Source organism: Desmodus rotundus, chromosome 4 (assembly GCF_022682495.2).
Source record: "Desmodus rotundus isolate HL8 chromosome 4, HLdesRot8A.1, whole genome shotgun sequence".
Lineage (NCBI taxonomy): Eukaryota > Metazoa > Chordata > Mammalia > Chiroptera > Phyllostomidae > Desmodus > Desmodus rotundus.
In genome coordinates, this window is record NC_071390.1 from 62,897,624 (window position 1) to 62,916,960 (window position 19,337).

General features: G+C 39.0%; 1 pseudogene; it reads left to right on the forward strand.

The window, feature by feature from the left end:
* Window positions 1–274: 274 nt before the first annotated feature.
* On the forward strand, window positions 275–18,827 carry LOC112305379 (acylglycerol kinase, mitochondrial pseudogene; annotated as a pseudogene).
* Window positions 18,828–19,337: the final 510 nt, after the last annotated feature.

Consider the following 19,337-nt stretch of genomic DNA (forward strand, 5'->3'; position numbering starts at 1 on the left):
ATAGAATATGATGACTATAGTTAACACTGCTGTATGATATATAGAAAAGTTGTTAAGACAGTAAATCCTAAGAGTTCTCATCACAAAGACAAAAAAATTTTTCTTGATCTTTTTTTCCTTTTATTGTATCTATATAAGATGATGGATGTTAGCTGAAGCTATTGTGGTAATCACTTCACAATGTGTGTAAATCAAACTACAAAAAAGGAACTAGTATAATCATTGAAAAAAACAAATGAATATAGATCATAAATAATTCTAACTCCTTAGAAAGATGAACGTGGAAAGACAGGTAAGGAATAGCTTGTTAAAGCATTTTTTGTTTGTTTGTTTCTTTTGTTTTATTCATTAATAAAATATATCCAGAGACATTGAAATTAAGAACAAACTGACAGTAACCAGAGGGGAGGTGGGAGGAAATAATGGGGGTAAATGGGGGAAGCATTTTCAGGAACATGTATAAAGGACACAGGGACAAAACCAGAGGGGGGCAGGATCAAGGGTGGGAAGTGGGGATGGCTGGGATGGCGGGGAGTGGTGAGGGGAAAATGGAGACAACTGTACTTGAACAACAGTAAAAAATGTGGAATAAAAAGAATGTGGTTTAACAAGATGAAGAGACGGGAGAGAAGAGATGTAAACTAGTTGAAATGATTATGTGTACAGGGAAACCATGATATTTAGATTCCCCAGGCAAATAGCCCAGTCATATTTATTGCTGAACAGGTAGGGTATCTACAACAAGACTCTGACTCTACATCCCTAGAAGAGCTATGAAATCCTCATATGTGTGTTCTCTTTCTTACAATAGCTTCTTTTTCTAAGCCATTCCTGTCCACCTCATCCTAGTAGTCTCCTTTTTGCAGATGGGATTTGGTCAAGAATAGATAAAGTACTATAAGAATCCAAGCAGGAAGATATTTCATATAGAAAACTACATTAGATGAACTTAAGGAATGATAGGAAAAGCTTATAATGGCTTCTAGGAAATCGATATGTGATAGAATAAACAGAAACCACTACCTATTACCTCAGCATTATGCAGCACTAAAGTGGGTGATTCACTAAAATGTACTTCCAACTCCTGACACACTTTTACCATCTGCTGAAACCCACACATCTGCTCATATCTGTCACAAACCCAATATGACTTCAACTTTTCTTTCATCTTCCATCACTCACATGAATGCTTCTCACTGGCAGAATCTAAAGCAGAAACTGACTGTTTGGAAAATGGAGCTCCTAAGTTTGTAGCCCTTGTAATATAGGAGAGAACACTGAAAAAACCAAATGGTGCTGAATTTCTAACAGATGATCTAACACAGTTATGTTTTCTCACTGGGAGTAATTAACATCTTTCTGCTCCAATGGTATTCCTGGATGTTTCAGTACCAGCTCATTTAACATACACAATTATTTAATATGGGCCTTTGATAGATGTTATATCACTAGTAAACTAATGTGAGCTGATATCACATTTTTAATTGAGTTAAAGTCTAAGGAGAAAAGGCTCCCTCTCTTGCTCTAGGTGGGCTACCCCTTGCTCTATGCTGATGCTATATTGCTCCTCTCCTGGAACCTACTCCACAAACTCTCCTGCTCTCCTCAGCATTGTTTTCTTCTCCATTACTATACACCTCTGTCACTCAGCCACAAGATAGGCTTATTACTAAGACTTCTAGAGTGAAAAACTAGGCATTATACTATTGTATTTGATTTAGTCTTTCAGATTATCTCTGTGAACTTGAGACACCTTCCTTTAGGACTGAAGATGCTATGAAAGAAAATGCCTTGAGCAATGTCCCAAATTACTGATCATAAACAAAAATGGGTTTCCAAGACTTATTCCCCAGGCAGAGTGGGGGATGGGGGCAGTTTTTTTGTTAATCTTAGTGTCTGGACTTAAGAGAAAGATTTTTATTTTCATCCTCTTTGTCAAAGAGTTCCAGACTCAGGGCAGTTCCTCAGTGTCAATTGCTCATTTTCCATTTGCCTCTTCCTCATAAGAGGGTAAATACCATAGTATGAACCAGTCACAAGAACTGAGAAGAACATGGTATGACATGTCCAGGCATACCTGAATTTGAGCTATGGGCATGCAGATTTTCTCTGACATCTACCACATCTCAACAAGGAGACCTACACTGATGTTTTAAAGAAGGAAATTTAAAACTAAAAACCTAAAGGCATTTATTTAAGTTTCACTGTTAGAGAAATTATGCTTTAAAAATTTTTAGTCAAGCTGAAATTATAACTAAAGGCATGGAGCAGTGATGATCACATGTGCCTGCTTTCTCCCCATATCCTAGTAGTCCTGAAGGCTGGAAAGACCTTGGTATCCAGGTAGAATAGTGTGCATGTGGAAACACCATGGGATTCTCCTCATAGCCTTTGCAGATCGGCAGCACTAGAGACCCGTGGACAGAAATGGATGCCATAGACTGTCATATTTTTCTCTGTAAGCCTCTTCATAGAGCACTGAAGAGTAATATTGATCCAAGAAGCACTGGTCACAACTGATATTTCCTTCCACTAATTAAAATAAGAGAGAATTTCCATTAATTGAAAAAGTCTCAATGCATTATCTTGCACTGACATTATTATTTTTAAAGGAAATACATTTTCTAATTGTATCCTGCATATAGATAGCTCCATTATTCCACTCATTTGTTGGAACTGTAGAAAAAATAAGTACCTATAATGACCTATACAGTGACCTATAGGCTGCATTATAATGTCCAAGGAAGGTGATCATGAAATCATATTATCATATTCAAAGTGTCAGAAGGTCAATTTCATCTTTATAATTTCATGATAGGATAAGGAGGGAAGACCATGAAGCTACATTATAAAGTCCAAAGTTATGATCATAATGATATTACAGTCTTACTGGATGTTTATAGAGTCAAATAATTTGAAAGGAAAAAATCAAAAAGACCATATTGTGATAGTCAAGGTGATAACCAGAGGCTGCATGTTATAACACCTTATACTATGACCAAAAAAACATTTTTCTAATGGCCAACTGGTTGGCTAGCTGGTTACAGTATAGTGCTCAAGGATTGTAAGGTGTTGCCCTCTAAGTTTTCTGGTTTATGAATAAAGGCAGAGAATTCACACTATGAAAATCAGAGCTGAAATCACTTACTTGTTCAAGGGAGGAATTGTTTTGGTTGAAACATCACCTCTGTAAAGCACTTAGAGAGTCTTACAGTGTTGGGGTGGGTAAAAAAGTCAAGGACTGACAGAAGGTCTGGTGACAAATCTTAGAAGCCATGTGTGCTCGTCTTCTTGGCTGCCATGCCAAATACCACAGGCTGGGTGGCTTAAACAACAGACATTTATTTTCTCACGGTGATGGAAGCTGGAAATCCATCTAGTGAGGCCTCTCTCCCTAACTTGTAGTTGGCCACCTTCTTGCTGTGTCTTCATCTGGTCTTTCCTCTGTGCTGTCATGGAGTGAGAGAGAGAGGAGAGATGAGAGAGAGAGAGGAGACAGATAGGAGAGGAGAGGAGAGGAGAGGAGAGGAGAGGAGAGGAGAGGAGAGGAGAGGAGAGGAGAGGAGAGGAGAGGGGAGATATCTTTGATGTTCCTTCCTCTTCTTATAAGGACACCAGTTCTATCAGATTAAAGCCACACATTTATGACCTCACTCAAACATAATTACCTTATAAAGATTCTATCTCCAAATATAGTTTAGGACTTTAACATATGAATTTAGGGGTGAGTCTATAACACAATGTATCACTGACTTCATACATCACTCAGTCTTTGGTTGGCCATGTTAGAAACTGGTTTTATTAACCCTCCCACACTTTAGGAAAATCAATTCTCTCTGAAGTGGACATAAGAAGGATTTGAATAGAGGGACAAGTATGCTTCTGCTCTAATTCATAACATTTTATTCAATCCTCTTATAGCATTTTGACTAAGGGAACTGTTCTCCACTGGAGTGTGATAGAAGTTCAAATAATAGTGTCCAAAAATGTGTGGTGAAACTGAGCATCATGTAGGTTGTGACAGATCCAAGGGAGTAAGAGGTCTTTCTGGAACCCATCCATTTCAGGACAACAGATTAGAAATAAGCCTGTACTACTCAAATATATTAATGTAAAAATGTTCCAGTGATACTAAATATATATTCTCCATGGGATTCAATAACGCTTTTTTAAAATTTTGAATTGTGTGCTGTTGTCCATAAGAACTCCCCCTTTTGTCCCAAAATTTGCCCACCATTTTTCTAAGTTGTGTTAATCAATAACAGTCAATACTTAGTAGTCTAAAGCTTGGACATTAAGGCCAATAGAGTTATACTCTAATAAAATACTATCTTTCAGGTAACCTTGGTTGTGTAACCTTAGCCAAGTTATTTTACCTCTTTAAACATTAATTTTCTCATTTATAACTGAAAATATTTTTAGTATTTATCTTGAAGGGTTGCTATGAAGCATGAATAAGATTCCTTTTGTAGAATGCTTAGCTCAGTTCCTTACATAGAGTAAGCTTTGGAATAGATGTTGGCCACAATCCTCCTCCCACCAAAGCAGTTTACCATCAAGCAGGGGGCACTGGATAATCCTGGGTAACAAACCCGCCTTAGGAGCCTTCTCATATTGGCTAGCATAAAGGATGGCGTTCAGCCTACACAGAAAGGAGATGGAAAGAGCTGTGCTGAATACTAGTGACATCAAATGGGGTTAGAACCCAGACATATTCAAGTTCCAGGAAGTTGCCTGGATTAAGAAGTTGAGGATGGTAGCTCACCTCAGCAGGGCCAAGGGGTAATGGTCATGGTAATTATATGGTTTAAGTATGGCTACCCACTCTGGTCAGGATTTATTCTGGAGCTAATGGCAGGGGACATCATGGACAGTCCTGGGAACTGAGCATAAAGTTGAGAGCCAAGAAATTTGGGCCAATTCTTCTAGTTCTAATATACTTTTCACTGAGAAATAGTAGAGTGAGTATAAGAACGCATGGTTTCAGAGCCTTCAGGAGAAGACACAAACATATTAATCAAATAGGGCATATATTACTCTATAATTAGGTATTTTCTATGTGATATTAGATGTTAAAATATGTTGGAAATAATTTTCTTTTTCTAGTCCCAACTGATAGCTGAAATGTGTTGGGTGCATAATATGTGCCAGTCATTGTGCTATTTTTTTACAACTTATTTTCAAGATAAGTATGTATTTATCCAGTTTAGAGATGAAGAAACAGGTACATGGAAGGTAAGTGTACTGCTAATTTTTACTTAGCAAGTCAATTTCAGGGCCAGAATTAAATCTGAATCAGCTCTTATTCATTATAAACCTTAATTATAAGGATTAAACATTTAGACATAGAGAATAACTTTGTAGGTGGCATCGTTACAGACAATTAGACCAACTCTTTATCTATTTGCTTCTGTTTCAGAAGCAAATGAGCCCTGACTGGTGTGGTCAGTGGATTGAGCACCAGCCTGTAAACCAAAGGGTCACTGGTTCGATTCCTAGTCAGGGCACATGCCTGAGTCAAGGGCCAGGTACCCCATAGGGTACACATGAGAAGAAACCACACATTGATGTTTCTTTCCCTCTCTTTGTTCTTCCCTTCCCCTTGTCTAAAAATAAATATACAAAGTCTCTTTTAAAAATAAAATTATTTTAAAAGAAAAGAAGCAAATGTTTTGGAAAGGCAAGTGGAGCTGGATTTTACTCCTGGCTTATAACTTCTTAGATGTTTTACCTTAGTTACTTCATTTCTTTGGTGTCAATGTTCTCATCTATAAACTGGAAAAATAATGCCCAACTCTTTGATACAGGTGTTAAATGATATGAAAAGACTTAGCATAGAAAAGGTACTAATTTGTAACCATTCTTAATTTTTTTTTATCACATTCCATTCCAAAAGGTCATCCATCATCTTGGATACACTTGGTAATAGAGACCTCACCACTTCCCTGTGACTCTTATCCTGATCTATTACAAACAACCTTGATTATTAGAGAGCTAGTCTTTTTTTCAATGTGGAAAACAGTATGGAGATACTTCAAAAAAATTTAAATGGATCTGCCTTTCAACCCAGTGATCCCTCTTCTGGGAATATATCCAAAGGAACCCAAAACACTAATTCAAAAGGACATAAGCACCCCTATGTCCATTGCAGCATTATTTACAATCACCAAGATATGGAAGCAGCCCAAGTGTCCATCAGTAGATGAGTTTATAAAACAACAATGGGACATTTACACAATGAAATACTACTCAGCTGTAAAAAAAAAAGAAGAAAATTTTACCATTTGCAACAGTATGGATGAAGCTGGAGAACATCATGCTAAGTGAAGTAAGCCAGTCAGAGAAAGGTAAATACCATATGATTTCACTCATGTATGTTATCTCTTGAACAAACTGAACTAACAAGCAAAACACAGACAGACTCATAAATCGAGAATAGATGACAGCTAGTGGCAGGGGGAGGTTAGGGGGTGGAGGGATTGGGCAAAAAGGAAAAAGGACTCATGCACAATAGTGTGGGGGGAGACGAGTATAAGGGGGACTAAATAGTAATGAAAAATACACAAAAGATTAAATAAACTATTTTTTAAATGTTAAACATCGTAAAAGAAAGAGAGAGAGAGAGTTAGTCTTTTATAATAAGATGCTTGCCTGAAGTCAGTTCTCTGAGTTGACATATCCTATGTCTAATCCTATTTCACATTATTGGCTTTTTCATATTATAAAGATAATTCTCATGGACTCCTAGTTTTTCATCTCTAAAGTGAACACTTATAGTTACTTCAACCTTTTCACAAGTGAGAAGCTTGTGAATTCTATCCTACTTATCTCTTTTATAGTGACATTTGTTAATTTCTCTATAATTTTATTTTTATTTCCCAAGAAGCAAATGTCCACTATAGAAAGAAAAAAATACAGACATAACAAAATGAAAATGATTTCTTTTTTTCACTTTACTGAAGTGCTTGAAACATTAAAAAAATTGTATTATTTGTATTTTATTAATTGTATTATTAATTGTGTAAAATTTTATTAATTGTATTATTTCCATTACCATTTAGCCCCTTTATACCCATCTCCCCTCTGCAGTCACCATGTTATTGTTCATGTCCATGAGTCCTTTTTGTTCTTTGCTCAATCCCTCGACCCTCCAACCCTCCCCCCAATATCTTTCATCCTGCTGTCTATTTGTGATGTGATTTATGATGCAACATTTGCTCTTTCACATCTATCCTGGGGATCTTCAAGTCTTTGCTATCATGAGTTATCTGCAGTCTACTCTGACATGCTGCTGGTACTATCTCAATAGAATAGTTGTCCTGACCTGACTGATACTAGGTGACAAAATATAAATCTTCTTAAGTTACACATTAGATATAATTGAGAAATGGATGAAGAAAGCAGGCTAAACCCTGTAGAAGAAATAGGTTAATCTGCCTCATTTGGTGCTACCATTATCTCAAATTACAAATTCACTGTGGTTTTATCATATTTGTACAAAGAGAAATTGCCTGCACAGAGACTTCAAGAAATTGGATGGGACCCGTATAATCGGTCCACAAACAACATCCATACCCCAAATCTTGGGTGATAGGAATCAAAACCTATTCTCTAAAGTCCAGTAATTAGTTTATCTAGTTGTCACTTCCCATGACAATCTTCTCTAGAACTTTCTATTGGTATTCTGGGAATTGTCTTGTTGAAGTGTGAATGAAATCATGACTTCTTTACTTGTCCTAGTGCTTAAAATTGTAAGTTTATTCATTTTCTAGCTTCCAATGCCAAGTTCTCTCATGGTTTCAAATACCCAGAATATCTTGGACACTTAGAAATAAAGCTCTGCAGCCACTGTGGTCTAGGAAGATGGGCACTCCCAAAGGCAGAAGTAGTTCTTCAGATTCCATCCATTAGATGCAGTTTTTACAGTCTTCCATGTATTCTCTAAAATATCAGTGCATAATATACAATGGGAAAGTATGTATGGTCTGTATTAATGTCTTAGCTGTCTTAATGCATATACATACACACAAAAACAAAGAAAAAATATAGAAAGCATTGATTCTGAGGTCTAGCTTTGTTATTTCCCTCTAGATTAAATTATTTCCTGTTCTTTCCAACCACAAGTTCTTTTGGGGAGTGGGTAGGGGGGACCTAAGCATTTCCTGTATTCACTGCTAGTGGCTTGGATTCTAAGTGTCCATTGAGTTGATCATAAATTTCCAGATTTGTAGCTGACATGTGGGACAGTCCTCCTACCATCCAGATATGTAAAGCTCCAGCATTTGGCAGCTCAGCAATTCATAATAAAAGGATGAGGACTATATGGATAGAGCATAGAAGAAATTCAGAGTGAGATACTCTTGGATATTTAAAATTAGACCCAACTCATGGGGTAGCATTTTCCTCCTGAGCTTTTGCTTATTTGTTTGTTTTCTTGGAAAAGGGTATGGAAGTAATGAGAAATTTGGATTCTTGGAAGCTAGGCATTGGGATAGATTCACAAAACTTTGCAAAATAAATTCAAACTGCTACTAGACTATAAGTTCCATGGAGGCGAGAGCTTCTATGCAGCTCACTATTGTATCTTCAGCTCCTGAAACTTAGTAGTTGCTCAATAAATCTTGTTGAAGAAATAAAGCATTTAATAATGAATGAAAGTTGAATGACTTTCTTTGCTTTGTATATTTTCCATGTTTATTTTCTTTTTTTCTTCTTTCTTGTTTTGCAAAGTCTTTTTGGAAATTCATTGCTGTTTCATTTCTTAGGGTTTAGGTTTTAACTTGCATCAATAGTTGGGCCAGGAGTTGAAAGTAACACATGGAAGTGACATAAACTTGGAGCCATTAAGGGGATAGAGCGAGCAGAAGTGTGAATGGAAGAAAGTGAAAAAGGCAATCATGAAGTCAAATCCAAGAATCTAGGTTCATCCATGGAAGAATTCTAATCTTTGTTTTAAATAAGATGATTTCTTTTTAAAAATTATTTATTTATTTATTAGTATATTTTATTGATTATGCTATTACAGTTGTCCCAATTTTTATCCCTTTGCCCTCCTCCAGTCCGTATACCTGTTCCCTCTAGCATTCCTCCCCACCTTAGTTCATGTCCATGGGTCATGCATATAAGTTCTGTGGCTTCTCCATTTCCTATACTATTTTAAAAATCCCCCTGTCTATTTTTCACCTACCAATTATGCTTCTTAATCCCTGTAAATTTTCCCACATTCTACCCCTACCTCCTTCCTGCTGATAACTTTCCAAATGATCTCCATATCTATGATTCTATTCCTGTTTTAGTTGTTTATTTAGTTTGTTTTTATTTTTGAGAGTTGGTTGCTGACAGTTGTGAGTTTATTGTCATTTTAGTGTTCATAGTTTTGATCTTCTTTTTCTTAGTAAGTCCCTTTAACATTTCATGTAATAAGGTGATGATGAACTCCTTTTGCTTTACCTTGTCTGGGAAGAACTTTATCTACCCTTCAATTGTAAATGATAACTTTGCCAGATAGGGTAATCTTGATCATATGTCCTTGCTTTTCATCACTTTGAATACTTCTTTCCAGCCCCTTCTTGCCTGCAAAGTTTCTTTTGAGAAATCAGCTGACAGTCTTATGGGAACTCCTTTATAGGTAACTCTCTCTTCCTTTCTCTTGCTGCTTTTAAGATTCTCTCTTTATCTTTAACCTTTGGCACATTATTATGTGTCTTGATATGGTCCTCTTTGGGTCCAATTTGTTTGGGACTCTCTGTGCTTCCTGGACTTGAATATCTATTTCCTTCACTAAATTATGGAAGTTTTCTTTCATTATTTTTTCAAATAAGTTTTCAATTTCTTGTTGTTCTTCTTCTCCTTCTGGCATCCCTGTGATTTGGATGATTCCTTTATATACAAAACATTCTGCAAAGCTGTCTTTGTTTACATGAAAAATCAGAGGAAGAGTGAAGATTGTTGAAAACTAAGCTGCCAGAATCTAAGGCTGATAAAAGGCTGACAAGTCAGAAAATTCTGTGTAAGGAGAAGGAAACCACTTCAGGAAAAACAGTACTTGGAGCCCTTATTCACCTTGCTGACCCTGCACTGGATCACACAGGCTCCAGAAAATATTCTGCTTTCTGAGTTTTAAAACTATAGTTTGCAAAGGGTTGGCCCTCTAGGAGTCAATAAATAACACTAGAAAAACACCTCAGAAAAGAATGAGTAAGATTTACCTTAAATCTAACCGAACTACCTCATTCAAAAAAAAGTGTTTTGTTTGTTTGTTTGTTTTCATGAGGTTGTGACCTGTGTGTTTAATGGGCTCATGAAAAATGCACATGTCACAGAAGCTCCCATTACATGCACAAGGACAGATACTGGATCTGGTCACCTAGACTCTATCTGGGGTCCCAAATGTTCTATCTTAAACCTCAAATACATTTCTTTCATTTTCACACAGAACATCATCCGAAGGGTATTCTTAGCTGAAGAACAGCAGACACGGAAAGAATCAGTTTGGCCCCACCCCCACCACCTCAGTGCTGTGTTCTTCAGTCCCTTGCCTGTTCCCTACTCCACATCATGCTATATGGTTCCATTTGTGCTGATTGACTCCAGGTTTATATCCATGGGCACAATCATAGTCTTGTCCAATGGCAGAGATGAAAATGAGTGTGAACAGTTTGCTTCTCAGGTATAAGAAGGATGGGATATTAGGCTACTAGTGTCAAAGCTCTGCAGGACTGGACAAAGACTCTGCTAGGGAGGTCAACATCCACCTTTCCAAAGCATGTTAAGGAAGACCAAAGAAAAGTCCAGGCAGAATTAAAGTGAAATGCCTTGGATAATTAGCATGAAAGGTAAAGGGTTTATGAAATATTTCTTATGTCTTTCTTTTTTGAAAAAGATAACAGCCTTTAAAACAAGCAAGACTTTCTTCCAGGTCTAAGAAGCCCCATGATCTCTCTTTGAGCTTTCAGTGGCAATAACCCTGTTGCTTATTTCAATGGAGGCCTTCAGAATTCATTAACTTAAGGGGAAAAATATATCATGGGGAAAGATGAAAGGATAAGAGAGGCATGATCCACCCCAAAATAGCCGAACGTAATTTCTTTATCTTGATGTTTATGAAGGAAAAATATGTAACTGCTTGATATAAGATAGTTCATGAAGTCAATCTTTGAATCATGAAATGGCACTGTTTTATTACTCATTTTAGTGGGAAAAAATTCTTAAATAATAATCATGGGAGAAAGAGAAACTAAATTGTTGAAACTGAAATACCAAGTGCCATTGCATGAAGCAGCCTATTACTGTTGCACCAGATCAGGTCATCCCCTAACCCCTCGCCAAACATTTTAGCCTTGTCCCCTTTCTGCTCAGGGGGTTTTTACAAATGTGCCTATTCTGGTCTTTGGGGATATAGGGCACATGTTGAAGTGTTAGGGAATCTTCAGAGGCACCAGGTCCATTCACAGATTGATTGGTTATACAGTAAGATTTAGACAACAGGGCAGTTGATTGCTTATTATGAGATATGAGTTGTTATAGTGATGGCAGGAGAAGAGAGAATTGGAAAGAAAATGGGGATTTTATTACAATTTGAAACATAGCCCAATTCCTGCATTCTCATCTAAGATTGGTTCACCACAGAGCTTGCTCCTATATGTTGGTAGACTTAAACTAGTTGACAAGGTATACTGGTTTCTGATACCCAAAATGTTCTCTTTATTTACTTCATTATACCAATGCTTCATATAGCTGTGGCAATTAGAGTACAAACTGATGATGGAGAAAAGCTTTAAGGTAAAGTGATTGTAGAAATTCTGTCAGGAATAATGTAGCACTCCATTCCCTGGTGAGAATGCTTCTCTGGTTAGCAGATAGAAATAGTTCTCAGTCTTGAATGATTTATCTTTCATTACCTTCTTTCCTATTTTTATCGCTATTTCCTTCATATTGCAAGTCTCACAACAGAGAAAGAGAACAAAATCAAATGTGGAAATAATGAATCTGTACTTGAATAGGAGAGAGACAGAGTAAGTGAGAGAGGAGTTCCTGATCTTAATCAGGGTTAGCAGGCACCAGGGTTTTGGCTGCAAACTTAGAATCCCACAGTGAGGTAGTTATTATCCACCTAGATGTAGGTTCCTCAACTGCACAGACCATGATGCCTATGTGGACATGGTATGTGCGTCTTATGATGGGATTTGGATGACAGAACAAAGATGCTTGAGAAGTTCAGACATAGGTCTGAGGGTGTTTGAACCTGAGCTCAAGGCCTCCTTCTCCAGGTGCCCTGTTCACATTTTGTGCAGTTGGGACGGGGTACTTTTTCCAGGCTGTTATACAGGACCCACAAACATCCTACAGAGGATACAAGATCTTTCCAGAAGTCATTCCTCCTTCATGTGGGTGGGACTTGCTTGGTAGAGATTAGACACAACTAATTTATCAAGTGTTTCCAGCCATTTCTCTCTGCGTTTTCTTCTGTGAAACATTCTCATGAGTTCCCCTCACCCCAGCAAAGAGGAAAGCCTTGCGTGCATGCAGAAAAGCACCTTCTAAATTTGATGTAAGGAAGGATTTCTTAACTAGGACACACACACAAAAAAATCATAAAAATAAAGTGATAATTTTGATAAATTTATAATTTTTATTTATTAAGAAATATACACATATACAATAAAAATTCAAAATCTATAAAAATATATTTGCAACACATATTAACCACTTCCCCCCAAAGAAATAATATACAGGATAATATAAAATTCTACAAGTCACTAAGAAAACAAATAAGCTGGGTAGAGAGGATATCAGCAAAAGTATAAATAGAAAGTTCACAGAAGAAATCTGAATAGCCAGTGTAGATATGACAAAAGGCTCTATGTCTATAGTAATCATGGAAATTCAAATTTAAATCACAAATTTCACAATAATCAGGCTAGCAAAAACTTAAAAGTCTGATGATACAGTGTTGGCAAGGATGTGTGGAGTCACAGGGATACTATACTTTGCTGGAGAATATGTGTGTTGGTACAGCTTCTTTGAAAAACAGTTTGAGCCCTGGCTGGGTGACTCAGTTGACTGGAGCACCATCCTGTACAGAAAAGGTTGTGGGTTCAATTCCCAGTCAGGGCTCGTACGAGGGGCAACCGATAGATGTTTCTCTCTCACATTGATGTTTCTCTCCCTCTCTCTCTAAAATCATTAAAAACATCCTTGGGTGAGGATTTAAAAAGAACACAATTTTACGATAACCAATAAAGTCAAAGTTTCCAAAATTCCTGAGCTGGTAATTCCACTTCTTCATTCACTGAAGTATTCTTGAATGTATACGCCTGCAAACATGTAGAAAAGCACTCAAAGCAACATTACTCTTAGCAAGATCTGGAACCAATGCAAATGTCTATCATCTTTTTGAATATACTATAATTAAATTATAGTATATTCATAATTGAAGTATGATACAGTAAAAAACTAGTATACGACACAATAAAATAAAAAGCACTAGAAAAATAAAAGCACTAGAGCTACATATATCAAACATAATTGAGAAAAAGGTTGTAATAAACATATGACTAAATATGTAAGAACTACATATATATTTTATATAATAAATATATTTATATTTAAAACATGCAAAACATACTGCTTGGAGAGTCATTAAAACTTTAGTTAAAATATGAATACACACATAGGAATAAAGTTACTAAATTCAGGACAGTGTTTTTCTGGGAAAGGAAGGAAAAGAACTGGGAAGAGGTCCAAAGAGGTATTTTGGACATGTCTTATTTCTGCTAACAATGTTTTATTCCTTATTAGAGGTATGGATGCACAAATATTCAATATATTGCTTTATTATATATTTGTATGTCTTAAATAGAGTAAATTACCTTTTTAAAAAACAAGTCATAGTAGCCTGTGGTATCTGGTAATTCCCTTTTCTTCAAAGGAAAAGATCACTCTTAAGAACATTCTCCAAACTTTTCTCAAAGCTATATAATCCACTCAAAGAATTTACAAGAAAAAAGAACTGGTAAGACAAATAAAAACAACAAAAACTTGCACACTGGGAAGATGTTGGGAACCGCCCTGCCTGGTTTCAGAAGCTGTAACCCCCATGATTAAGGCTGAGTCAGAGACCTTGGGACCATAAGCCATTAAGGAGACAAAGCTTATCTCCCTGGCAGGGGTGCCACCTCTGCCCACTTTACTTTACCCTGCTTGGCCCTGAGCCTGACCAGTTAGCCAATGGTGGGTAAGATTCCTCAAGGGAGGGACAACCTAAGACAGGCATGGTCATGAAGAGGCCCACAGGGAAGGACTCAGGGGGCTATAGGAAAAGGGGGTGATGGACCCTCACCCCTCAGCTTTGACATAGCCTGAGTCCTCATTCTGTCTGCAAGAAGTCTCCTAATCTCTTGGCTGCCTTACTTCCCCTGCCTGACTTAAGCCTGAAACAATGACAGAGGGCAGTGCAGTCCTGTGCTGGAAAGGGCAGATTCCCTGGGGAGATCGGGCCTAAGAAAGAATGCATAAAATCCTGTGAAACCTGCTTTGTTTATACCCTCAATTTAAATGATAAGGGTCCAAGCCTGAAATAAGTATGTTTCCCAAAATCTTATAGCCCTTTAGCTAACTAACCCTAACTCAGAATAAGCCCTCAGCATTCTTTGCATGTTATCTATTGTTTGATCCTTACTGCCTGACAATGATTGATGAGCTTTACCTGTATTCCTGTGCAAATTGAACCCAATAAAAGCCCATGGAGGAAAAGGCTCTTGGCCCTTCTCCTTTGAGAGATCGGCCACCTTTCCTCCCCAAGCAGATCATGTCTTGGTAGACTTATTCTCATCCATGGTGGCCAGGGTTGGGGGGAGGGCCCTGCGGGTGGAGACCCCCCCAGGAAGACATTATATCATGGCTAAGTGGGCCTGCCCACCATATAAAGAGGACATTTGTTTTTGTCATGTGTGTGTTTAACTACCTTCCATCTTTCTTCCATTTTTAAAATATCTTAATTTCCCTCTGAAGGACTCTCCTACCTCCATTCACCACCATGTGTTTGTATAGTAGAGGATGTGACAAGTCAAAGCTAGTCACCAGGCTATAGTGACTGATTCAAGATTATATTGGCTAATAAAAGTCAACGAGATTGAAAAGATTTTGCAGGGTGTCATCGGAAAGTGACTTTTGTCCTTGTTTCTGCACTAGTAAGACCAAGAAAGAATGTGAGCTCCAAAATGGCCTTTAGGCTCTTTGTGACTAGGAGGCTCTCTAGCCCATCTGAGCATAAATTCTGTGTGGAGCAAATCCAAATGAATAAACAGAGTGGAAGAAACTAGATTCTGGTGGATCTGTCAAACTTTCCAATCAAGCTGTGTTTGACAGCAGCCCCACCTCTGAGCTCTGCAAAACTGGAGGTTAATTACAGACTCTTCATGAATATGATTTGACCTTTTTTTCCTTTTTTGAAACCAAAATGACCCTGACTGCTAAATCTTTCATTAGCAGTAAAACATCAAAATAAATTCTCTTGTAATACAAGTGATCACAATTTTGACTGAAAGCAAAGCACTCTGCCCTCCATGCCCTCCTACCTCCCACCTGTCAGGTCATTACTTCCCCTGAAACCATTCCTAACCACCTCAGCAGCTAATAAGAGAAACACAGCCAGATCCACTCAAATTAAATACCTAGCCCCTTTGTCACAGAACTGCCTAATTAAAACAACTGAGATTGCCTTCCAGAAATTAAGCCCTTCTTTTGACTAGACACTTATCCCAGCCAAAAAACACTTGCTGAAAACCCAGCGAGGGGGTCATTGTTATCTTCACTTTGAACATCTGAGAAAAATGAAGGAAAAGAAGATGAGTCTGTGAGGAGGTAATTTGTTTCTTCTGTCAGATATTTCAAAACAGAGGTGATGGTCTAAATTTAAAGAGCCTTGAAACAGCATGTACCCAGACTAATGAAATCAAAGTTCAAGGACTTGTTTCAATTCTGATGAACAATCCACCTATTTGTAAGGATTTATTGACTAGCCAGGGAATATTTAAAATTTGCATTTCACTTGCCACTTTAGGATTTTTCCAAGAGCATTTAATCTTCTTTCCTCTTTCTCTGCTCTTTAAAAGGTCTTGACTTGCTATTCTTAAATGAAATTATCCTTGTCTGCTTCCTCTTCAGTGAAATGAAACCAACTTTAAATAACTCTCCTAGATGGCTGAATTTTTAAACTTTTTGAACAAATAGTTTCTCTCAAAGTCCCTATATGTTGTGATATATTCTATTTTATCCCATTCTATTCTATTTTAAAATATCGTGGTTAAGACCCACTAAACTGGCTACTGCTGAAATTATTTTTCCTTCTAGAGTTGCTTGATATTTGTTTAGAAAAATCTTTGAATTGGCAAAGTCATTCCTTTCTTTAACTTCATCTTTTATCTAATTGAAGAATATTTTCAATCAGTGAATGAAGATAATGGGATCTGGGAGTCTTGTGAGTTCTATCAGTTTCCCTGCACATGGCTGCAAAGGGATTTTTCCAGTGATTTGTCTTTTACATTTAGGTGCATCTAGTGTCTGTCTTCTGGTGTGCACAAGAAGACTGATACTACATTTCTCCACCTCTTTTTTCAACTACCATTAGGTTTATCTAAAAGACATTGGAAAATAAGTGGCAAAAGGGGAGGGGAGATCACATTTCTTCCTCTCTTCTTGGTACTGGCTATCTCTGCCATGTGATCCCTACTAGCATTAGTCTGATTGTGTTGTCTGAGACACTAGTCTCCTAAGCGTCTGAAAACACCTCCTCATATCGTTCTCTTGTCCTAGGAGTAAAAACAGCCTTTTTGTTGTTCCAAATCTCTGTATTGCTTTCTCAGCCCCTATTTGGTTTTGTGATGCTCCCAATGACTTTTTTAACTAGTTCTCATAGTAAATTCTTTCCATGGAACTCCTTGGCATTCACTTTTCTTTAGATTGACTCATTACATTGATATATGTTATTAATTTGACCCACATCTTGAACTTTAGTTCTGGGAATGGGTGGATTTGTGGGATCAAAATTCTGGAGAGAACAGTATCATAGAAAAAGTAAGCTCACCATTCTGCATGAAGTTTTCTCTTGAGGAATTTACAAATTCTTAAGAGGCTGAGAAACCAAACAGGTATTTAAGATGTTAAAAAGCTAAGTGGATGTTCCAATTTTCCCCCGTTGCTCTCCTCCACACCATCCACCCCCACTCCCACAGTCATTTAACATTATTCATTTAAAATTAATGAATAATTGGCCCAGATCTGAAAAATGTTGACAAGTAAACCAGTGTTCCCAGCAGGATACCAGAAAGAGGGGCTGGTTTAGTCCTTTGTGTCTGACCCCATGCCAATGCCAGCCCTCAGTCCCCTCTGAGCACTCAGAGAGGTTTCTTGTCTCTGGCACCCCCACCCACCTCACACTCCTTGGCCTCCAGCCCCAGCCCTGGCACCCTCACAGAGCAACAGAACATCCAGGAGACAGCCTGTGCACCTGCCCAGGTGAACTCAGGTACAGCCCAGGACAGACAATGACTTCTTTAAAAAGCTTCGAAATCATTGGAAGAAAACCACAGCTGGAGTTTGCCTGCTGACATGGGGAAACCATTGGCTGTATCGAAAACACTGTGATAATCTATAAGGAGAGCAGCCTGTAAAGAAGCTCAGGTATTCAACTCAGGCAATCAACTCAGTCCTCCCAATGCACAAGTGGAGAAGGCAACCGTCTCCCTCAACCCCGCAGCTTGCAAAGGCAAAGCAAGGACTCCGTTGGAAAAAAAAACGCTGCCCAGATCTTACACTTGTCCGGCCTGGATGTGACTGTCGTCAAGACAGATTATAAGGGCCAGGCCAAGAAACTGCTGGAGCTGATGGAGAACACAGATTTGATCATTGTGGACGGAGGAGATGGGATGTTGAAGGGGGTTATTACTGGAGGTCTTGAAGAGCAAATGAGGCTCCCTTCAGTAAGATCCCCATTGGCTTCATCCCGCTGGGACAGACCAGCAATTTGAGTCAGACCCTCTTTGCCAAAAGTGGATACATAGGCCAACATATTACTGATGCTATACTTGCCATTGTGAAAGGAGAGACAGTTCCACTTGATGTTTTGCAGATCAAGGATGAGAAGGAACCGCCTGTGTTTGCAATGACTGGCCTTCAGTGGGGATCCTTCCGAGATGCTGGAGTGAAAATTAGCAAGTACTGGTATCTCAGGCCTCTAAAAACTAAAACAGCTCATTTTTTTCAGCACTCTGCAGGAGTTGCCTCAGTCTCATCAAGCCTCCCTCTCATACACGGAACCTAAAGCCAGACCTCCCAGCGTGGCCGACAAGACCCGCTTTCCCCCAACAGGCCCTCTCTGTACCGGAGAATACTACGAAGGCTTGCATCATAATGGGCACGGAAGCAGGACGCCCTTTCCCAGGAGGTGAACCCCGAGGTCCGGAGAGACGTGCAGCTGTCCACAATCGAACTGTCCATCACGACACGGCACAGTCAGCTCGACCAGCACAGAAGACTTTATGAACATCTGCATTGAATCCGACAACATCAGCAAAGGAGACTTCATCACTATAGGAAGTAAACAGGTGCTAGACCCCAAGCTGCACACCAAGGGCACTGAGTGTCTCCAAGCCAACCATTGTGCCCTGCTCCTCCTGAGGGCACAGGGGGCGAGGAGCAGCTCCTTCAGTGTGGACAGCGAGGAGCATGAGGCGATGCCTGTGGAGGTGAAGCGGCTGCCCCGGAAACTGCAGTTCTTCTGTGACCCTAGGAAGAGAGAGCAGCTGCTGCCACGCTCAGCTCGGTGAGCAACAGAGGATGCCACTCGAGACTGTGTTCGAGGCGGACGTGGTACCAAAGGGAACAGATGCCTCACCCGTCCCCACAGTGTGCCTGCTTCCCATTAGCACCTGCTCTGATTTCTGTGTGGCAATTGCTCCCTCAGGCTAGTTCAAGGACGTTCTCACACTCAACGGGATGGGGAAGGGCTAGACCTCGTTGTCTCTCCCAAAAGCAACCACTGGGGCAATCAGGATCCTAGCCTCGCTCCGCCATCCCTGTCTGTCTGGTGCCCACCCCCGCCATCCGCCCCCCCCCCCCCGCCATCCCCCCCCCCCCCCGCCCCCGCCAGGACTTCCTGCCACCTTGTTCTGGCTTCCCCATGGGTGCTGCTTCTTGGTGAGCTCTGATTCTTAGCTTGTTTCAGTTTGAGCCTCAATCCAAAAGTGTGGGTGATGTGTTTCCCTCTTCAGCCATGGCTGAAATACTATAAAATACTAGTTTGTTTGTTTTTTTAGGTAGTGGTTCTTAAATGTTCG